The following is a 5838-nucleotide window of genomic DNA, read 5'->3' as shown; positions in this document are numbered from 1 at the left end:
AGGGAGGAGCAGAAGAGGAGATACCCGGCGGCCGGCTGTCAGCATCATGGGATTTCAACAAAGTGCATCGTGGCCCTCCAGCTGCAGTTCAGAGAGAAGCAGCTGCAGCTGTGTTCGTGCGCACACAAGTTGGCGGTTCTTTCTGGACCTGAACATTTCAGTGCAAGATGAACTCTCACTGATGTATGGGTTTGTGCGTATGCGTGCGTGTTTGAATACAAATTGTGGACCACAAATGAGGTCACTGACTGACGGCTTGTCTTTGCGGCCGAGCTTGGCCCAGTTTCGTTTTCTCCCCTTCAAGACTTCAACTCTCTTCTCACTTTGATGGACAATGTGTCCCACTTCCTTGCAATCATCTGCAGCCGTATTATTTAACGCCAAAGAACTGTTATCCCTTGCTCGATCCAAAATATATTATTTGTGGTAAATGGAGCACTAAATCTGAGAGAGAAAATTCTAATTTGTTTACAGCATTAGTGCTGAAACAGAGCAAGTAACTGAACTGCAGCAGAATTAGTGTCTTATCAAGTTAGGCTGTTATGAGGCAATGCAACATAGTAGTAAATGTTCTATTTCCCAGAGATTCACTTTGAATTATTCCATCCATCCATCCATTTTCTTTACCCGCTTATTCCATTTTGGGTCACGGGGGTCGCAGGTGCCCATGTCCAGCAATCACTGTGCGAGGGGCGGGGTACACCCTGGACGGGTCTCCAGTCCATCACAGGGCCACATAAAGACAAATGAGACAACCATTCACTCTCTCACTCACACCTAGGGACAATTTAGAGTTACCAATCAGCCTAGCATGCATGTTTTTGGTCTGTGGGAGGAAACCACAGTACCCAGAAAAAAACCCATGCATGCACAGAGACCATGCAAACTCCACCCAGAAATGCACGGGGCCAGGATTTGAATCTGGCAACCTTCTCCCTGATAGGCAACAGCTCTACCAACTGCACCACCGTGCCACCCATCTTGGAGTTCAAATTAAACATTTATAGATGGTTTACTTTGCTCTTTTTCTACCATCAACACTGTCTGAGCAACTTACGGTTGCATTTTTTCTTGTGTCCCCATCCTATTGTGATGATCGATGTTTTTAGCTAGTTTGCATGTTTTGTTAGTGTATTTGTTTTTGTTTCTTTGTTGTTTTTTTATCGTAAGGACTGTGGTTTTGGTATTTGTGCGTTTATATTATTTTTGTGATGATTCTTGATTTTCTTCCTTATGTTCTTTGCCTTTTCTCAATCACCCTCCTTTGTGTTTTTAAAGTCAGCCTGCCACTCTATGTGAGGACTGCGAGGTCTCAGTCTCTGATGGAAGACATGGCACAGACTGGTCCATCCCAAACATCCAGTCCCCTGGCACAATATAATATGGTGTAAGCGCTTCAGTGCCAGGAGGGCTGTGATCAGTTCTTCATCGGGGAAACTAAACACCCACTGGCCAAAATGATGGCCCAGCACAGGAGAGCAACATCATCAGGTCAGGACTCTGCAGTCTACACATCTGCAGGTCAGTTGTCACTCTTTCAGGGATGAAGATGTTCACATCCTTGATAGAGAGCAATAAAGGAAGCCATATTTGTGAAGAAAAAAATGTCTATAATTAAAGAGGGGTGAGAGCCTCCATGTACAACTGTCCCTCTCTTACAATGCTGTTATTGCAAGCATCACTCAGCCCCCTGTGAATAGCAAGTGACCATCACGGTACTAACGATTGTTAGGCTGATGGGATTCCGTTTGCATGTGAGCAACTAGTTTTGGCTGTCACCAGCAAACTGGTCGATCCACTGTAAGAAAGTGCTGCTTATAAGAATATTTGCCTGCAGCTCCTCAGACTGAAGAAGTCTTTTGGATAAAAGATTAAATATTTCAACACATATTCAACGTTTCATCCAGAGGACCTGACTCAACCTTGTTAGAATCAACCTCCACTTTCCATCTACCTCTGCTATATTTAGTCTCCTGGCCTCACCACTTCAGCAGTTCATTATTGGTCATCATGCCACAAGCACTGGTCGCATGCATGTGCCCGATGTTTGTTTTCAATTAATCCCTTTGGTTTTCTTAAGTTTTGCTGCCACATCAGGACTTTGTTTTTTTACTAATTTAAAAGTATTTTAGTTTATCTTTGAAGTTCCTTGTGTCTGTCTGCATTCTGGATCCAGATCCTCTACCAACCATGATATATACGAGAGGCTACATTTCTGTGAACCTTACACTTTTTTAAAAATAACATTGTCAGCTGTGGTCAAAGGAGCATGAAGCTACTTGGTGATATAGTCGTGTGGTCTTTACCTTTAACATGGACATCTATAATCGTCTTTCTCATCTCTTCAGACAGCGCTCACCTTTACTTTCTCTGCTCCATATTCAGTGTGTGACACACAACCAAACCACCCAGTGGCTGTTTGTGTTAAATAGGTTGAATCACTGATGAAAAGCTTGAAGGCACTTTTGATCCAAATTAAGTTCAAACACCCAGTTTGAAACATGTCTATAATTCAAGAATTATCCTTATGGGTAACAAATTTACGAATGCTGTATTTTTGTTCGTCCCTGTTTTAAAAAGTGTTATTTTTATACAGTTAAAAAGAGTTTCCCACCTCTTGATCAATGGTGGGATAAGCTCCTACTGTGATCCTGAACAAGACAAAGTGAGTGCAGAAAATAAATAAATGAAAAACCAAACAAACACAAAAACCCAACAAACTTTATCATGCCATGACTCCAATATCAACTTTGTGGAGAATAAAATGGGAGCACATTTGACGATTTTTTTCAAAGACAAAGAAGATTTTGGACAATTCATTCAGATATCTGTGGTAGAACTAACTTAACGATTTGTTTGTGCACACGCCAAAAATTACAAACTAAACTCAGCAGAAAAAAGGCTGATTTTCTTAACATATTGAAAAACAAATGTAAAGCTGGACATTCCATGCTGTCAGTTTATTTTTTAACCCACTTGTCAGATGGAAACTGCACACAGAATTAAAACTATCTCAGAACAAACTAACAAGCTGGGTTAAATGAATATATGTTTAACAGCTATAACTGTGTTTTACAGTCAATTTTAGGACAATAAGGGGTTAAACTTACTAAATCGGTCTGCTTGAAGCTTTTGTTAAACGCGTTGTGAGTTAAAACTTCACACATGTTTCATCATCTTTTCAGTCTATTCTTTTTCCAAATGATTTTTAAAGACGACTTCATAATTTATTTTAATAATAATAATAATAATAAAAAGCATAAATATTGAGTTGTGGATGTCAAACAAACATTCAGCTGAACAAAGATTTAGGCACACAAATACCAAAAGTATAAAGTTTATTCCCGTTTTCACAGCACATGAGCAGCAAGACATGAATTCAGAGGAAATGCTGCAATTAAATACAACTCTGATCGGTCTTCAATATTTTTGTACAGCATTGTTATTAGCTTGTGATGGCATATAAATAGACAAAATTGCTTTTTTTTTTTTTGGATGCATTAGAAAGTATTTGTTTGACTGTAACCTCATTATTCTTTTCTTTTCATTATTCAGCACTCCTCAGAACACTGAGCCCTTACGTTAAAAGCTTCCTCCTGATTTTAAGCCATTACTATATTCCATTTACAGAGATTATTTCTGAAAAGGCTTTTTGTTGTGCTTTCTTTTAATGCAAAGCACAACTTTCTTCGTTGTTCTTCTTTTATGTGTTTAATATCGTTTCATCCACCCAGCCTTTATATTTTGTTTGTGTGTAAAGAAGTGCTGTCACTAAAGATAGATTCTGCACAAAACTGGATGTTTGAACCATGGTCTCTGTAAGAGTCCTGCAGTTTTCCTTTGCAGCTCGTGTACACCAGAGGCTGCCAACAGATCCACACCTGTGGATCATTCACCTGCAAGGACTACTTAAGGCAGTTGCTGACTGCCACCCGACGCTGATGCATTATCTGCCTTTCGGAAGTTGAGTTCCTGGCCTTTGCATGGTTCCTAGTGTTTTGTGAAAGTCTTACGTTACTCTTGTTGTTGATAACTCCTGTGGTCCTCCTGGGCTTTGGACTTTCCTGTTGCCTCCTGAGTCTTCTTGTGACCTCTCCAGCTGTTCCCTGCCTTCCACCACTTGTCCAACATTGTGTAAGATCTTTTTGGAGCCTTTCCAGATCTCTCTATGCAACAACTCAGCTTGGTTAAAGGAAGAGCCTCTACTTTCAAACAACCATCCCCGAAGAGCCTCCATTAATGCCGTCCCCTACTCCCCAGGGTTCCTGTCCAGGTCCTGTGATCCATTACACATGCTGTTTTTATTCACTTGTAAATAAAAACTGGTAAAACTTTCTTCTGGTCCTGAAGTCATTGTTTTCTTGTACATACCATCTAGGTCTAGAGCCAAACCTTTGCAGTCTCTTCACCACTACATTAGAAAAGCAACTTGCGGAGCCATGGTAAAAAGGTAACTGCCCCTAAAACGTTTATAAATCAAGATTTATTAACAAATAATCATCTTGCAGGTTGTAATGTATATATCAGTACAGCTTTAGATATAAAATGCAATCAAATACTGTGAAAGCAGAGACTAAAGTAAACCTATTTAGGAGTTAAGTGTCCAGTTTGTTGTTAAAATGAACTTCAGCATAGTTTTTAATAAAGTCTCTTCAGTTAATTAATGTATACATAATCCCATAATACAGCTGTATTTTTTGTTTACATTATTTATGAATTCTTTATCTTTCTCTGACAGAAGTCACCAGCTGTTTTAGATCATCACTGCTGTCCGTCAAACTATTTACTGTATATTTGACTATCAGCATCTGGATGCTGAAGTATTTAGCTTGTTAATACCTAAAGGATGGTTCAGCTTTAATTTTGCTTTCACAGATAAAAAGTTGGATTTTTAACTTTAACCATCTGAATGTTTGCTCTGCTTGACTCCAAGAGATGGTGTTGATTTATTTTTATTTTAAACAAATAAACTAAGATTGACTTCAGTTGCTGATTTGATTACAGAACCACACAAACTCATGTCCTCTTCTTTTTAGCTGACAAAAAACAAAACAAAAAAAAAAAAACGGTGAACAATGAATTGAAGAAAATAATGTCTTGTAGGAGTGCTCATCACTCACCACCTTGTATGTAAAAGTTTTTTTTCATAAAGATCTCAAAAGTTCTATTAGCACTCAGATTGTGGGTTGGGTATGACTCTGAGCTACTACCACACTAAACTTTAGGTCAGTGTCAAAATGACAGTCACAACCATTTGCTGCATGCATTTTACACTTTGATGTTTAATTTGAATAATTTTAAGCATGTGATTGTGTTAACATTAATTGTGTTTTGCAACATGAGGTGGTATAATGAGACACCTGCATGTTTTAAAGCAATATTTAATATATTTAGGACATATTCATATAAAAAAAATAAATAAAAAAAAATCAAATTTTTAAAAACTTTTGTCACTGGAAGGGATTTAAAGGACATGTTACAAGTGTAAAGAGGAAAACTGCAATAAATGCTAAAATTATACAAGTGGTGCCAATTAAATTGTGTCAATTACCAGCTGACTGTACTACATAACCCATACTGCACTGCAACTGAAATGACTGTGAACAGTCAGGTTTTACACAAAACATAAAACAAATTTTGTAAACTTGACTAAGAGTTAATCTAAATGCTTTCTGTAAAACATGTCAAATTTTAAACCTATGCGTTTTTTATTAAAAGAAAAAAAAAAATGTTGGAAAAAACAGGTCCTTCTATTGATCTTAAAAAAGTTAAATTTAAGCAAAGTTCTGATCTACATGAACTTATTAAAAAAAAAACGCATAGTTTTAAGTTTGAAAT

The sequence above is a fragment of the Nematolebias whitei genome, chromosome 13 (genome assembly GCF_014905685.2).
Source record: "Nematolebias whitei isolate Nwh7 chromosome 13, NemWhi1, whole genome shotgun sequence".
Taxonomy (NCBI): domain Eukaryota; kingdom Metazoa; phylum Chordata; class Actinopteri; order Cyprinodontiformes; family Rivulidae; genus Nematolebias; species Nematolebias whitei.
This window is presented reverse-complemented; position numbering follows the sequence as displayed.